The sequence below is a fragment of the Macrobrachium nipponense genome, chromosome 7 (assembly GCF_015104395.2).
Source record: "Macrobrachium nipponense isolate FS-2020 chromosome 7, ASM1510439v2, whole genome shotgun sequence".
NCBI lineage: Eukaryota > Metazoa > Arthropoda > Malacostraca > Decapoda > Palaemonidae > Macrobrachium > Macrobrachium nipponense.
Genome location: NC_061109.1, coordinates 16,991,724 through 17,010,603, shown reverse-complemented (window position 1 = coordinate 17,010,603; position 18,880 = coordinate 16,991,724). Strand labels below are relative to the sequence as shown.

The following is an 18,880-nucleotide window of genomic DNA, read 5'->3' as shown; positions in this document are numbered from 1 at the left end:
CCACCATCAAATTTCGTTCCTAACTCTTCTCCACCGCTCTGTGCACAGACGTACTACGTACGTATTTCTTTGTGTGCTTTCGTGACTGTTTTGCTTTCATGTCTTTTATTTAAAAAACATCTCCATCTCTCGCCCCGGATAAGGAGAATCTAAAGAGTGAGGAGAATGCGAGAGAGAGAGAGCCGGTAGTTCGACAATTTAGAATAATTAAAGTAACTGAGCAATGAACTATTCATTAATGTGATTCCAGCAAAGTCTGACGACACGTGGCAATTCACGACGATATTATATGGATTTCCAAATCTTATCTTAAAGCTCCAAGCCTCCTTGTAACGAATCGAAATGTGTCATGATTTATCATTACTTTTTTTTCTTTTTACAGGCTTTCTTCTTAGTAGAAATCTACATGTTTAGAACGGCTCAATACTAAACACTCGGACTCACTCGTACTACGTGTTTGCTGCCTGTATGAGTGTGATTGCAAGCTGCTTAACCGCCCAGCTTCTTTTCTCCATTTTGACCAATGAATACTACCAAGTTTTGCTTTATTCATGAAAGAAATGCAGGCGCTGATACTGTTTTTGGAATTAACCTGCTAGTTCAAAGTGTGAAAAGGATTTGTCTGCTTGATACCGGAAACATATAGGATAGGTATTAAGATTTCCCCACCCTTGGAAAATATGCTGCGGAAGCCCACGCCAAGCAGGTACAACCATCCATAATGATTATATAATGTCATTCGCAAAATTAATAATCGGAGATATCTCCACATCATGCAAAAATTCTGATTGATGTATAAAGAGCCCGAAAAGAAGATTTTCTTGCAGACCCTGAAAAGGATATTAATATCTTTTCCCTGCGAGTATGCGGAATTTCATCATACTTGTGGCAGTAAAGAAACACAGACTTGGTTTTTTCTTCTTTACTTAAAAAATGATATATATATAATGGATACACACACACAACGATCCGTTGGTGGAGAGGTAATAATCTCCTATAGGGCTTGACTTCAACCTTTATACATAAACTGTCCAATTAAACCCAAACAGTAATTAACAGTTTCAAACAATAATTATACACTCCCCCCTGAATTACATTCACATATATTACTCTTGTTGAATGTCTTGGAATCGCGTTGCACTCAGCAACAGTGCCTGAATCTTCCTCTTCCCCCTCATCTTCATGAACAGGAAGCTGTATAAGAAGCTCCTCATCCTCAGCATCAGTAGTTTCCTCACTCAATATCAATCCTTGTGAAGAACACGAACGAAGATCTCTAACATGGCGTGGAACTCCATTGACTTCAACAGCTTGTTCTGACAAAACTCTCGTAACCTTGCCTCTTTCAAATTGCGTATTGCATCGCATGTTGGATGGTTTTACCCACACCTCATCACCTGCTTTGTAGGGGCCACTCACTGCCACTTTGTTCATTGAGCATGGATCCACTCCTCGGACCCTCACAGGGTAAGAATACAGCATACTGACAGGGGCAGTCGTTGAGTCGCAGTCATCATGAGGCATCAAATTATACAGATATACAGCCTCTGCAATGCTGCAGCCTTTCCTTGCAGCAATGACTTTAACAGTTCGATGGCATCTCTCAGCTATACCATTTCCTGATGGAACATAAGCACATCTAAAATTAAGATGCACGCACCACTTTTTTGCAAAGTCAGCAAATAGTTTGCTGCGAAAAGCAGGGTCATTGTCAGTTAACAGTTCCTCCGGCGCTCCTCGTTCATAGAACACTGTCTCAAGTTGCCCGATGATGCTCTCACTGGTCTGAAAATGGAGCAGCCGACGCCAGATGGCAAATCGAGATGGTCCACAATCAATGAGAGTAAGATACGGCCGTCCATCATAGTGGAGTAATATCCATGCCAACTCTCTGCCACACTATCCACTTCCAGACTACCCTTCTGCCACTTCACTGGGGCCGGGTCTATTGACTGGCATGCCTCACAGCATTTGACAACAGCCTGTACTTGCCGCCTGGTAACTCCTGGATGGATTTTCTTCACAAAATAGAGAGTTCTTCTCACACCTGGGTGACCAGCAGCATGATGGATCTCCTTAATTCCATCACTAATGGCAGGGACAACAGAAGCACACACAAGTTTTGCATCTTGGTGACATGAACCAAGGTCCCTCAGCCAGCGCTGAGGTACACGTGTCAAACTGTCAGCTTTATTATTGGCAGAAGACACAAGTGTAATAGACAGCTGGAGGTCACACTCTTCTATCAATGACAAGACTATTCCAAGTCTTCTTCTGATGAGCATTTCATTTGCGGCCTTAGTCTTCAATCTGCTTTTTCCTAAAAGTCCATCTGAAATCCATCTATGCACAGTAGATGAGTCAGTCATTAATTCCACCTTTTGTATCTTCCAAGCCAGTGCAAGATTCAATCCTTTAATGACTGCATCTAGCTTCAGTCATATTGATGTGCAAGAGTAGTCTTTCCGCAGCCAGCTGGCATCTTCCACAATGGAACCATTTACTTCCACGCAACACCAAGCGTAAGAGAACTAGCATCCACCCAGATCTTGAATTTGTCACCGTGACATTCCACTGTCCTCTCACAGGGTCATCCTTCTTAACCTTCTCCAGAAGTTCCTGCAAACATATTTTGATGTAATCATCATTAATGACGTCGTCCCATCCTTCAGTGACTTTATTGACTCTTCTCTTGATGAATGCTACCGCCACTCGCAGCCATCCACAAACAGGGTAATGGCCTAACAGTCTATCACAGTATGAGAACACTGCTCGCCGAGTCAATTGTCTTGGTGCAATCGTCGCCCAGGTCATTGTCCCTTTTCCAAAAAAGACTCTCCTGCTCCCCCCAAACTCTCAGGCCCAATGCTCGAGCCCCTTCAGCAAGTCTTTGGTGTGGCTTACTTACTAGCCCAAAATTCCTAAGATGCTCCTCTACACGGCTGGCCTTAACAATATCTTCATTCACCAAGATGTCATCAATATAAGCTGATGTTCCTTTTCTTACAATTGGGTCCTGAAGGAGAACACAGTTTAAAACAGATTTCATTACCATCGGAGCAATATTCAAGCCAAACCCCAGTCGAGTCAGGCAATACCTCTGGCCATTGAAATATACAGTCTGGTATGGCCACAGAGACTCATGGATTCTTATTTGCAGGTAAGCTTTAGCCAAGTCTACTACAGATACATTCACTCCTTGCCTGCGCCACTCACGTAGTTTGTCTGAGCACACATCCGAGTCTGCTGTAATTGCATCAATGTACGTATTCAGTTCTCTGAAGTCCAGTACAGGCCGCACCTTCTTTTTATTTTGCTGTACAACAGCCATGAGGGGAATAAAGAAGCCCCGTAGCTGGTCCATATTTATTCTCATCATAAGGAAGCAGCCAGCCATCATTCACCCATCTTTGTAGCTCTGATTCATACAGGTCCTTTGCCTCCTGAGGTACAGAATATGCCTTTACTCCATTCTCCAGGACGCCAGGCTCCTTGCCCTCAGACCATTTCCATGTAGCTGTCCAACATTTAATCACAGGATCATAAATTGCACTAAAATCACGCTCATCCACCCCCACCTTCACATCAGCAGCTGCAGAAAAAAAAGAGTGTCTTCCATTCCAAAACGTACACCACCCTGGGTATCGACAGTGACTCCTCCTAGAGCCCTCACACCATCCATGCCGAGAAGAAATTTAAAACCGAGGGGCATTAGAGTAGTTACACATACAGAAATGCTGGCAGTAGCTCCATTACTGAGCTGCAAGTGCACGACGCCCATTCCTTCACACACCCATTCTTGCCCACTCACAGTTATCATGCTAACTGCGCACTTGTTCCATGCCTTACAGCATGAGACATGAGCGATGCTTTGAGAACACCCAGTGTCTACTAACACGCAACACTGAAGACCCTACACTCAAAACAGTACTTGGCAGCACCTTACTCAGTGGGTTTGGGGAGAGGAGGCTGGCGCTGATGCCTCCTCTCCTTGCTCGTTTCCCGGACAAGCTGACGCAATGTGCCCCATTCCACCACACCGATAGCACTTTACCCTTCTCCGAAATCGACCATTTACTCGGTTGCGAGCAAGACAGTCCCTGGCAAAGTGATTTGGTCCAAGGCATACATGACATTTCTGAACTGTTGGTTCTACTGGCACAGAACCCAAGCTTCCTGTGGCGCCAAAACATGTTTCCACTGAAACAGAAGGAAGGTCATCTTTCAGAACCGCCCATGCCCGAGCCAAAATCTGTTCCAGATCGAGGGCCTCCATGCGAGACCCAGCTCTCAACAGCTGACGAATTCTCTCTGGAAGTCCAGCTACAAAAGCACATGCAAGAGCTTTTTCAGAAATTCCTCCAAACAGGGATCCGAGTCGACGTAGATCAGCTAAGTAGACATCCGGTGCCTCTCCACTGTGCAACTTCCTACTGACAAACTGTTCATAGGCTACATAGGGATCAACACCAAACGCAGCTAACAATGCTTCTTTCACCTTGTCAACCTTCTTCCTATCTGCTGTGGGTAACTGTAAGTACACTGCAAAGGCACCACCTGTAAGCCGCAGAGGAATCACACTGGCACATCATCAACTTTCCGAAGCTTGCAAACCAGCTCCAACTTCTCCAGCCACTCCATAACAGATTGTGCGTTTCTGCCATCATACTCAGGGATCAGTTTCAAGTCGAAGTTACTCTCCATACTGCCTAGATAGCTTGTGGCAGTAATGAAACACAGACTTGGTTTTTTCTTCTTTACTTAAAAAATGATATATATATATAATGGATACAGACACACAACGATCCGTTGGTGGAGAGGTAATAATCTCCTACAGGGCTTGACTTCAACTAACCACACATATTCCCACTCTCCAAGAGAACATCTTAAATAATCATTGACAATCAACAACAAGTAATATACAAACTCAACTAGTCATAAACGGTCATTTACACCTCTTCCTTAATAACCCACAACAACAGAAATACCTTTATACATAAACTGTCCAATTAAACCCAAACAGTAATTAACAGTTTCAAACAATAATTATACAATACTCCCTTTCCTCTCCGAGTAGGTGGCATCCATGCAGTGGTTGTTACTGGGATGAAGTTGCTAGCTTCATGGTTTATGAATCCCGAAGCTAAATAACTAGCGCGTATATTATTTCATACATACTTACATGCACACACCTAGACCTACAGGTGAATCTGAAATTATAATTTCTCTTTTTTGCCTGGTGTATCAACATCAAATTAATTTTTTTATATTATATATATATATATTTAATATATATATATATATATATATCTATATATATATCTATTATATATATTCGGCGTAGATTCTAATATTCACTGTAAATTTCTTGTCTAGTTTGATTGCTAGATTCATAGATTTTAGGCACACATGCCAAGCACTTGGGCAACTAAGGCCATTCACCACTGAAACGGAAACAGTGTCAGAGGCTTTTGACACTATGCCGTAGCAGCGCGACATAAATGTAGCAGTTACTTGTTGTATTACATCTGACAAGTTTAAGTTTGCATTGATATCACAAGTCCAGTGTTCTGGTAACCTTGCCTTAAAACATTTACAACAGTTGTCTGTTCTATTCAATGTAGTTGTGATGTTGTGTCACAACTAGATAAAATGAAACTATGCTGTGTTTTCCAACAGTAGCTGTGATGTTTATTTGACTATATCCCCGCAGAAGTAGTTTCCATCATTATTGTATAATTTAGGTTATGCTTGTGGTAGCCTAATGGTGTCACAAAAGTATAAAAACACCTGCATCATCACATACTATGATGAGGATATCCAACTCCAGTCTTTATTAGGTGGTAGATTATATTATGACATTAACTTCTTCCCGAGTGCTGTGAAGGTCCCCATGTAGTTCCTCTTGACCATTTTGAATAAGAGTAGGGGACTGGAGAAGGCCCAGCTGCGACCACTAGCTTATTTTTGAAAATTCTTTCTACAACATTCCCTGTCAGTCTCTCTGAACAATGTTCTGAATGACAAATTTTGACTGGTGACAGAGAGAGTCACATTTTGACTAAGGAGAGGGCTGTTCATACTGAGTTTCTATTTTCTACAAATTGACTTGGCTCCTGACTCTCTTGCATATTACCCTTTTTGATTGTGTCTCCATTGTATCGATCAGTCGATCTTTTGACAGTTTTATGAGATGATATGCAGACGATTTATGAATAATGGAACTAGCGTAGCTATAAGCAGACAGCGCCGTGTACTCATTTTCTAAAATATCCGTAATGGAGTTCATAAACTGACGACGCTTAAGTTTTCCATCATGGGCAATAGTTATACGAGCATGCAGTGCAGCAGTATTATCAACGTCAGTCATATCTGAACAAGACTCCTTGTTTTACAGTACTTTTGGTTTAACTAACTATAGATAGCATTTCCGGTGGTATCACCCATCTGCAGCATGATGAGCTGCTGCTGCTCCGCTGAGTCTAAGTTCTACTTCATATAGCCCCCCTGATCATTTCGCAATTTACAAACATTTAAAATGAACTTCTTTTAAAAAGTTTTCTCTTCATCACCTCGGTCTAATGCGCCGTTTAATGATGCCTCGTCCCACCTTCCAGGATGGATGGTGCCGATCAGTCACATCCACAAAATATACCTTGCTCTTTAAATACGAATTGCCTTGTTTTTTTTTTTTTTTTTCTTTCCTCTCTCTCAGGGGAAGTTGGGACAATGGAACGGAATAGAGTTTAGGCCAAAGGCCCAGCACTGGGACCTATAAGGTAATTCAGCTTTGAAACGGAAATTGACAGTAAAGGGTTTGAAAGGTGTATCAGGAGGAGAACCTCGCAGATCCACTGTGAAACAATTGTTAGGAAAGGGTGGAAAGCAAGATGGAAGAAAGATAATATGAATGGAGATACGGTAAAAAGAATGAAAAGGGTTTCAGCTAGGGGCTGAAGGGAAGCTGCAAAGAACCTTTAGTAATGCCTACGATGCACCCCGTGAGGTGCACTGACGGCACTACCCCGCCACGGGGACTGAATAGTGGGTCCTGACTGGATCCAGGCTTTGGCGCAATTTATCACCTCTCTTTTAACTTGCTTGGATCATTGTCCTTGTTGATGTTTTCCCTATATCAGTCGAAGTGCCTTTGCGAAAGAGATGAGCTTTTAAAATAAACAACAATCCCTTGTCCTGGAAAAGATTTGTATCCTTCTCTGAAATCTAAACCTCAGGAAAAACTGCTGGCTGATATACGAAATGAGTTATAGAAGGAGAAAGGTGAACGAATGTAGCCTATATCAGCGATATATTTGACAACATGCTAATCTTTAGACTAAAGAACAAACAGCTGTTCATTCATAAAAAAAGTCGGATCAATTAACCCACCTTAAATATCTCAGGTTCTGAAAAGTAATCCTTATACTAAAAGTGTCTTCATAAATTTCACCTTACCTTGAAATCTGACAGAGAAAAATCATTTTGTGAATGACTGAATTCGTAAATATGATTTCTAACGTACATCAAACACAACCTGAGTGTTTTTGAGCTATCTGGTAAACACACACACACACACAATCACATGACATTAGAGACAATCTAAATCCACAAAAATGATGAATTTATTTTCGGTCGTTTAGTGAAATTCTCCGGTGGTGACAAGGTCTCACCCGGAAATTCCTGATTCTCCATGCCCTACTACATTCAGTCTCAAACTGGGTGCCGTGACACCCTGGGGGTGTCACAGACAGTGCCTTATGGTGCCGCAAGATTGTTATGATTTTTGTCTTGGCTAGATCATCTCAATGAACATTTGTTAAAAAGAAAGTTTGCAGAAGTCTTCATATAATTATTATCAGTGTGTCTAATACCTTAATGTGCGCGCGTGCACAGACACACAGACACACACACACACACACACACACATATATATTATATATATATATATATATATATATATATATATACATATAATATATATAGATATTATATATATATATATATATATATATATATATATATATATATATATATATATTCTTGCGATATAGTGGGATGGTGATTGATTACATTTGTTAGGGTGCCATCTCTAGGAAAAGAATGAGAACTACTGCCCTGATATGTAGTACGAAGCAATGAAAGTTCAGTAGATTCTCACCATTACCCTTACTAGGGGAATTTTGTCCTTTTTCAGTAGACTAGTACTATCATCTCCAGTCATATTTTTCCTCCATCTTGGTATATATCCATCATCTCCACACAATTATTCCCTAGTGCAACTGCTTCAAGGTTTTCCTCCTGTTATACACTTTTCAAAGCTGCCTAAACTCTCAATTTCCTTTCCAGTGCTTGCTTGGCCTTTGGCCCAAACACTTTATTTCGTCCCATACACACGTCACTAAGGAATTCTTCTTCGAATGGACGTGCAAAATGAAAATCCAATAGAGCTCCTGATGTCCTCAGGGCCAAAGATTCCTCCAAATGTTAAAAAATCTCGACATCCGATCTCCTACTATGGTAACGGGGGTGAGGGAGGGGGTGGGAGAAATGTGATGCACTCACTGCGCAAATCCGGTACCCGGGAGTGATCCAAGTCCCCAAGACCTGTAAGTTGCTACCCGTTCCGAATAAAATACAGATTCGTTCTGTATTGGAGAATATGTTGCGTTGTGTATAGAAGCAATACAGAACGCCATTTGCTCTGTATTTGACTCTCTGAGCACCATTATTCTAAAATTACAAGTGCGTACTTTTCAGTCAATCTTGCCAAACAGCAAAATTGTGCCTTTGTCAATGGTTGCCTTCGGTGCGTGTAAAGTAGCAGTGGAAATAAATCCTACATTTTATTTTGTATAGTACTAGAGGAATAAAATAAACTTGAGAAGTACATCTGGCATGCGACACAGGCTGTCGTTGTGCGCACAGTAGTATAATAATAATATCAACAAATGTTCCGACAGAATAATTTGAGGAACCTTAATTAATTGTAAAGGAATAATGGATCCCAAATGGATGACTGGTCATCGCGAGATAATAAAAGTATGAATTGACAATTAAATAGTTTTCCAGTGTAGATTTTCAATTACGCTCGAAACCTTAGATTAGACAACTGTGTCGTATTCTGAAATTGTCTGAAAAGTGACAAGAGTCAGTTATGTTCTGGACGCCTACTCAAGGCGATATATCAATGGCATTAGTTGTTAGCAAATAACTTTGTCATTATGTTGATAATTATAACTACGAATACTGTCTTGATTCCTGAATCAAAATTCTATCATTTATCATCTGCTGTACACACACACTCATATATATATATATATATATCTATCTATATATATATATATATATATATATATATATATATATATATATATATATATATATGTGTGTGTGTGTGTGTGTGTGTATCCTCATTCTCATTCACCTTAAATTATACAGTATTCCACTTAAATTATATAGTATACCTGATGACATGTATATATTTGATTTCCTGAGTGTCTAAAACCTTATCAAACGCGACAGCTCATTTGCATATACCTTGAATAACCTTAGACTCACTATTCACTATGCCATTATATTATCACATTATAGTATTTTTTAAAAATCTATCCAGATTAATATAAAGTTACAATTTTTAATAATGATTTTACCAAATTAAATTATCCACGAAATAGTGCAAAAGTGCACCGTTATTTGTGGACTGTATCGGGACAAAAAGATGTCTTTAAGAAATAAATTAAATATATCCCCTATTCAACTGGATATTAATTTAGGAAAAATTTGTTTCATTAATTACATCTTAGTAGCGACTATTTCTAAGAACGGGGCTTAAGTCCGAATCAGAATTTTTTCCCCTTTTAAAGTTTGCGTCATTTTACGATCCATTTTTTTGTACACCGATCAGCATAAAAAAACATAAAATTCATTATTTTGTAGCACATTAAAAAAAGGACAGGAACACTCCTGTAATTTTAATTTGTGATTATGTTGTTGGAATCTGGTTAGCCCACAAAGCAAGAATAAAAGATGAAAAATATGGTATAAGGTTGTTTATAAAATCATGGATAATAAAAACAGATATATACTGATAAAATCTTATAAGGGTAACTACAGAAAAATACTTACATTAAAATACATAGCTTATTTGTAAAATGTACAAGATAAGATTTGTGTTAAGTTCTAGTAAATTTAAGTTAATTTGGATAAAATTCCGAATCTAGTTTTGTTAAAATCGTAAAATGTTGTATATTTTCTCTGATAAAAGAAAAAATAATTCATGAGAGTTCAAAACACACAAAATTCTCAGATTATTCAAGGATTATATAAGCGGTCATTTAAATTTATACACGTTCCGTTTAAAGACATTTCCAGTTGCGATATAGAAAAGGAGATGCAATGATTAGGAATTAAGTAACATGCATCCAATCTTCACCAATATTGGCGTCTACTTCAGAGAGACACCGGGCAAGCGGATCGAACCAGTTTCAGCTCAACACCTTCAACCCACATGTAAAATATGAATCATGGTCCTGATCAAGCTGAGTTCAAACTTGTGTTTACGTAACTAACCAGAGATCAACTGCATTATGTTTAAAATATTGTATTTCAGTGAATATGAATAAGCCTGACATAAAGAACGAAATTAAAGTGTTGCGTAAAAACAAAGGAAGAAACCCCCGACCAAAACATCTCGCTTGCAACTTAGCAACAGGAATATCGCTGCTGGGCTGGTAACACAGGAACACCCACTGTTACAGAAGTCCTCCCCCTCCTCCGTGGCGTTACCGCTTTGTAGAAAGAAACCTGACAAAGTGACAATATGACTCACTTGACATTGATAGTACTTATCGTGCGTGCGACTATCTTGCATTCTTTCATGAAAGACGTGAAATTGCTCTTGAAGACAGATGTCTTTCTTGCCGCCTGTGGTGGGTGCTAGCTCAGTTACGCAATGATTACGTGATGTTTCGTTACGTAACGCCACGGGTCTAGTCTTGGTCCATAATAGTCAGACAGACAGACAGCCGAGTGGCGGAGCGCCAAGTTCCTATCATGAACGCACCGCTCCACTGCTTCTCTCTCTCTCTCTCTCTCTCTCTCGCTCTCTTCTCTATCTATATATATATATATATATATATATTGCTATCTTTAATGGGAGGCATTATATATAGCTCATTATATATGACGTTACTGCATGGGTTCTTGTTAAGTGAATTTCTAGTAAATGGTGAGTGTTAGGATGTTTGTTTTATTACTTCGCTCTCGCTGTCTTCCTTTTTCATAGATATGTCTATGTCTATGTCTATGTCTGACGGTTTATCAAGTATCCCTGCTTTCGCTATTAAGCGTTCAGACGGGATTTCCAAATCACTTATATTATAGTTAAAAATTTAAAAGTCTATGTAATGTAAAGCGGGTTAATTGCATTTGTCTCAGTGTTATAGTTGAGTGAAAATAAATGGGTTTTCAATAGCTTTTTGAACTGAAAGATATTTCCAGCACACTTAACTGATGCCGGAAGTTGATTATACAATCTAGGAGCGCAGTGCTTAAAAGTTCTCGTACCAAGAGTGGTCGTTGCACGAGGCTCATCAAGTCTGAAATCATCACGGGAAAGGCGTGTATGAACACCAGGCCCTACTACGTATCTTTTCAGGCAACCTTTAAGATACAATGGCTCTCCCGTGTTAATAGCTTGATATGTTAAGACGCAAAGTTTAAAAATAATCCTTGCTTTGACTGGTAACCAGTGTAATTTAATTAAGGTTGGAGTAATATGTTCTCGCGGGGATATACCAACAATTAGTCTAGCAGCTCTATTCAAAATCATTTGAAGTTTCTTAAGACGATAATTAGGTAAATTGTAATACAATGAATTACAATAGTCTACTCTGCTAACTACCAAACTATTAATTAGCAGCTTAGTGGCATCTTCGTTAAGATATTTTCTAATGGATGCGATATTCCTCAGATGATAATTTGCGGTCCTAACCACATTGTTAATATGTTCATCAAATGTCAAAGAACCATCAACTACTACTCCGAGATCCCTGACTTTATCAGTTAACAAAATATTTTCCTTATTAATGGAGATGCTATTAACGTTATCAAACCTTCTTAAGTTATATTTAGTGCCAATTAGAATACATTCAGTTTTATTTTCATTTAGTTTCAGCTTTTTCTTTTGCATCCATTTCGAAACATCTGCCATAAGTCTATCAATAACAGCTTGATCTTCAATAATGTCATCTACTATTAAATAGAACTGGGTGTCATCAGCAAAAAATTTACATTGAACGCCATGTAATTTAAATATCCAAGACAACTCGATTGTATAAATACTAAAAAGAACCGGGCCAAGTACGCTTCCTTGTGGAACACCCGTGGTGAGCTTTCTACTTTCAGAATATTTATCTTTAACCTTCACCTTGAAAGATCTATTCGATAAATAGTTATTAAACCATTTAAGAGCATCCCCATCGATCCCAATAGCAGTCATATCCTCTATTAACACTTCATGAACCACTGTATCAAAAGCAGCGCTAAGATCTAGGAGAATAAGCAAGCTACATTTACCGTCATCGGAGAAACCTAACAAATCATTAATTACGGCACAAAGAGCTGTTTCAGTAGAATGGAATTTCCGATAAGCCGACTGATCTTCAGGAATAGCTCCAATTACTTTCAAGTGCTGACTGAGTTGATCTAAAACGGAAGTCTCGATCATTTTTGACAAAAAAGACAAGTTAGAAATTGGTCTGTAAGATTTCAATTCTTGATGATCAAGGGATCCTTTAAGAGATGGTTTAATGATAGCAACTTTTTCAGAGGACGGGACTAAGCTCTTAGTAATACTCAAGTTGACTATTCGAAGCTGCAATTGCAATAACCTATCTATGTTCGGGGCGTCGATGACCTCATTTATTGGAAAAGGATCGTTACTGCAATAGGAGCGGCCAGAACTAATGAACATAGTTTTGTAAGCATCGAGTGAAATTGGCCTAAACTGCAAAAACTTTGAGAAAGGAAAATCAGGAAAGTAAGGATAGGGGCAAGAAACATCAGTTGTGAAGTTACAAAGTAAACAGGCAACCTTTGACTCAAAGAATTCAGCAAATTCATTTGCCAATTCAAGCTCAGACCTCCCGTCTGGTAAAACATGCCTCTTAATTTTCCCTAAAAGTTCATCGAACACGGAATACAGCCTTTTGATATTGGACCCAACCTCAGTTACTTTTTCATTATAATATGTCTTCTTTACATCTCTTAATAATCTATTTACCTCATTCCTAGCTTCCACATATAACATTCGATTTCTCTTTGTTTTATGCTTATGCCAACGTGACTCTGCCAACCTCCGTTTTTTCCTAGCTTCCCTAATTGCAGCATTGAACCATGGGGAGCTGTCTTTTATGACAATATCTTTCTCTACCACAGGGCACATTTTATCATATTCTTTCGAAAATACAGAAAAAATCAAAGCAACAAGACAGACCACACATTCACCTACAGAAATATTTCTGCTACTATTTAAGTCAGTACATCCACAGGGTTCATTATATTTTTCTTCAATAACAGTAACACCCACATCTATTAGTACAGTACAGTCTAATAACCGTTTGTTCCTAAATGTTATTTTAGTCCTAAGTTTACTTGGTAATAAGACTGAAATATCAAACATAATAAGCTTGTGGTAAAAAGAGATAGAAAAATCTGGCTCCACTATCAAATTCATAAAGTAATTATCACCCGTAAAGCAAAACACAGCATCCAAAATATGATCTGACCTAGAGGTAAATACATTCACCTTATTAACAAAATTCATATTGTTCATTATATCAATAAACTTCTTTACATTTGTATCTCTATAATCCTCTAACCACATATTAAAATCTCCACATATATATACATTACATTTTTCATTTTCAAAACAATCCAAGAATACAGAAAAGTCTTCTAAAAACGTAGCCTTGCTTAGCTGCGGAGGACGATATACTACTAAAAATAAAAACTGTACATTATAGGCCTTAAACTCCAAGGCTAAATACTCAAAACTCACAAACGCTCCAACAACCCTAATTCTAACGTTTGTAAATGTTTTGGATAAAACAATGCCAACCCCACCTCCCTGACCAAAATTACGTGGTGTGTGAAAAAGTTTATGAGTGTCCGGCAATAGTTCATTAATTTTCAAATTATCAGTAGCACTTAGCCATGTTTCTGTTATAGCGAACACATCTATTCCTTGTTCACAGATTAATTCTCTTAATTCTGTTGTCTTGTTGCGTACTGACTGCGCATTCAGTAAGGCACATTTTATTCTTCTATTACTGGAATCCATGATCAGTCTGTTGGGCAATTCGCTTCCTCTCAGCAACATTCGATGGACAATTCCAGTCAAAAACAGCATGTGATTATCGGAGAGGTTCATTCGCGCACAATGATGACATTTCAAACTTTCAGACTGACAATGCCTTGTCTCATGATCAGCTCCGTTACAACGTCCACATATCCGAGATCCATTCGAAGCCTTGACTCTACATTTGGACTCAAAATGACCATATCCTTGACAGTAGTTACATATTATAACATGATAACTATCCCATACCTTATGTCGACCAAAGTTGGTGAAAAGTATATCTCCATTTTCGTATATCCTGCGTCTAATGATAGGTGTACATTTAAAAGTATAATTATACGATTTACCATCTTTAGCTTCTCTAGTTGATACTAGTTTCATATCATCTGGACTTACATTAATACCTTGAAATATGTTATTCTTCTTCAAAATCGCAGGCAAGACGTCATCCATCTGTTCTTGATTACTAACATTGGCAACGGTGATTTTAGGCGACATCTTCTGAAGTACAGTTGAACATAATTTATGGTCATCAGCTGTCTGGTCCAGAGTTCGTTTAGCATTTTCTCTTGTTTTCTTGTCTGGAAAGTCAACGACCAGTGAACCTTTTTTCGTAGGCTTTACGTTACTAATTTGAATATTCCCAAGGACTTTTGTTAATACACCTTTCTTCTCTTCCATTGTGGTAGCTTCGTTCTCATCTTCATCAGCAATCAAAATCAAATTTCTCTCTTTCACCACGTCAGAATAACTTGGTTTCAAATCCTTTACAGGTAGCTCACCAGTAATCCCCAGCCTAAGAAATTGATTTTCCGTCTTCAGTTCGATTATTTGTTTTTCTAATGAAGCAAACATATCTCTTGCCATTAATTCTAACGTTTCCATTTTTCGGCCAAGCTCATTCAAGGTAACTAACTCGGGAAAAATTGGGCTCACAACTTCTACAGTAGAATTTAAGACCCTTACATCCAATAGAAATTGACTTCTCTACCTTTCTGTAGTCTTCCATAGATATTCCCTCACATTTCCGATGTACTTTCCTGTTACATGAAGAGCAGTCCAGTTGGTTATCATCGTTTTGACGATCGCAATAACAAGATGCCATTTCACAAGAAAACTCTAAAACTTCACTTTCAAATCATAGCAAGGCTCTGTTAGTTGGTAGAAATTATGACGTAACAATGACGTATCCGTGACGTCACTAAGGAAAATCTGCGCGGGAGCCGTTTGAGAATGCGCATCAAGTCAACTAGGCCCTAATACACTAAGTTAGAACGCACTTTCACAGCACTATTTATGTCGCTAAGTGGATTAGGCACATGCTACACATATTCATGAACGAATACAGACAGCTTAAACAGCAGTTTAAGGGCAAGGTACTCTAAAACGGGCCCAACTAATGAAGAGGATCTGGTTTACGTTCCTGTCAAGGTGGTCTTAGATTTGAAGAGGGGGGGGGGGGGGTTTGTTTACACTTGGAAAAACAGTCTTAGAATGTGCAGATGCTGCCGTTTTATTCAGCAATATATGCAACAACATCAGAGTTACTAATTAAGCTAGCTCGATAAAACGCCCCGTTTATCGGGAGGGTAGGACTCTAGATCAGCGGTCGCCAACCGGTGTTCTACGGAAAATATTTTGATGGTCCGCAGAAAATTAGGACATTATTTCAATTTTAATGTTTTCTTAATCCTTTTTCAGGCAACCCTGATACAAATTGCACAGAAGACAGAGAGCCCAGTATTGCCAATTTAGCATTAGAAATTTGGATCTTGGCTCCAAATAAAAACAGCTCTCCGTCTTGTAGTAACGTCATTGGAGCCAAAAATAAACAAACATATTTCAAACAAGCAGGAACAAATATCACACTAAAATGCTCTGTTGTTTTTAATAATTAAACTTTAATTTTGTTATATTTAATAGGTGCATTTCATATTAATAAATAAAAGTTTTCTGATTACTATCATATAACCGTATTTACTTTCTTTTATTTAATTTATATTAGTGGTCCGGCAAATTTAAAATTATTCATTAGTGGTCCATGAAGTTCACAAGGTTGGCGATCGCTGCTCTAGATTGTTCAAAGAAAATGAGATGTAATAATGAGACTAGATATCTAACAGACGCTCTCATTGAGAGAACAGAGCTTTTAAGAAGAGTATTAAGAGTCAGTGTAGAAGGATGGAGTGAGAAATGAAACCGCCAAGGGATATTAATTTCTATATAGATGAGATAAAGACTGTAGATTCAGAATCTGTTTGTTTACCTTCTGTTCATTGGGGTTTATGGAAGCTACAGTCAAAATTCGACCAACTTTTAGAGAGAAAATAATTGGTTTCAAAATGTTTCCTATTCTTACATTGTATTTAAAGGAAAAACCTAGTTTTCATGTACTGTTCATAGCTATTTTCGTTTACCTACCTCCTCTACTTCCATGGAATATAGATATATATCATAAATATCATAATATCTAGAAAGATTATCTTCTTTAGATGTTAGATTTTGCATAGGATTGATGAGTCAACGGTCACAATATATATATATATATTATATATATATATATAGATATATATATATATATATATATATATATATATATATTATATATATATACTTAGTTTAACCGTAAAGAGATTGTTATAGTATACCACTGAAAGTTCCGTTTTCTTTGTTTCTGATTCACTGATCTGATAATGTTTGTTTTGCAGTGTTTGTGAATCATCACCGTAATTTCTGTAACCTTATATGGATTTTGATAGATTTGGAGGAGTGAGTATTAATTTTCACAATTTCTAATGTTCCATAACAAGTTATCTGATTCCTGATAAGTTTGTCAAAAATAATATAATAATTTCGAGAGTAGGTCTACCTGATGCATTGTTTAGCTAAAACGTAGGCTTTCGCATTCCCCTGGTTTTGCATTTGTAATCCAACATTTCTCAATTGCAGAATGCAGAGGTCAACGCGTCTCTTGATATTGTTAGTGTTGCTGTGTCTAACAGGTGTTTTTCGCATTTCTACCAAACGGCAAATTAACTTAAGTACCAAGATTCGTTATGACAAGGGTATAAGGTAAGTTGCAACATGTTATGCAAGCTTTGATTGCAAACGTGTAGGATAAGAAAATAAGCGAAATTCTTCAATAAGCTGTTGTGGAAATGTCAAATCTGTTATAAAATGCCACTCTTGTCATGAATGCAAGGCATAACGTCACTATTAGCATAACATGGAAGGTAAAGGGTGTATAGGACCCAACGTTCGTAATGAAACAGTTACGTGACGTATGCCTCCGATGTTTGTAAACAAGCTATCTATAATATGAAGTCATGAAAGCGGTGATATATTGAATATATATCGCAAACACTGAATCCACGCAATATCATCTGTAGAGCAACAAGGATATGTTTAACGTTCATTTTTTTTCTTAATAATACGTTTGGCCACTAAATCATACGAGTATTCCTTTCCTTTACTTTCTGCACCTTGGCCACTTCCTACGAGCCACTCGAAAGGAAACGGATCCACGCTGACTTACAGTGATCTTAATTAATAATCTAAGAAGTGGAAGAAGACTTTCAAGCTATGAACTTTGTCATGAAAGCAGTTTTCTAAAACTGGTTCCAAACTAGAATCTTACATGTCTGATGGAAATCTTGGCTGCAGCCAGGAAACAGAATATTAGTTGGAAGACGTAACATACTAAAGCAAGACAGAAAAAAGAAAAAGAAAACGGGGGTTGTAGGAGCAGCTGCCAAGGAATGGTCTGAGAATAGAACAGTGATGTCAGAGATGCCTGGCCGTGGGTTCAATGCTGTCAAGTTGAGTAATCCAAATATCTATGTAGGTATTTCAGAATTTATCCCGCTTTCATGGCTCCCACATAGCTGTATTAATATTTTAACTTTACTTCTCCCTCTCTCCGTCGTGTTGCCCTCATAACGTTGTTTTTTCTCTTTCTGTAGAAGACACAGCTTTTACTTAGCAGATAGACTCTGTGCCTCCTCACCTCGGCAGGAGCGAGGCTCACGGTGACCACATTAGAAGAAAGTTCGCGTGGTGTTTCAATCTTTATTGAGCGCTCCTCACGTTCAGGGGGTGGGGGCAAAGGCACTGTGAACATTTCCTAACTAACTGATTTTAGCATTTGATAACCTGAACGTCGCCAGATCTTGTTTTAAGAACACTATAATTTAATTTCAGAATCATAGTACTAGTCTAGTCTCGTAAAAAAAATTTCATTGCATGTTCGAATGTCAATTCTGATACTTTTTTCGACCACAGATAATCTGACATGAAGTATGTCCAGGTTTCTTCTGTTCAATGCCATTGGACAGGCCACCACTGCGCCGTGGCTTAAAGCTTCAAGGGCCGAGGCTCATACAGAAAATTTGATGGCACCAAAGAACCTTCAGCACATTATTTACTTGTTTCTCTTACTTCCATGTGTCATGCGGGCAGACATTTCTTTTACCTTGGCCTTTCCTCAACAAAGCGATCTTCCTGAGCCGCAGGTTCTAGGAG

General features: G+C 38.3%; 1 pseudogene; it reads right to left on the bottom strand.

The window, feature by feature from the left end:
- Positions 1–1,008: 1,008 nt before the first annotated feature.
- LOC135217548 (uncharacterized) lies at positions 1,009–15,244 on the bottom strand (annotated as a pseudogene).
- Positions 15,245–18,880: the final 3,636 nt, after the last annotated feature.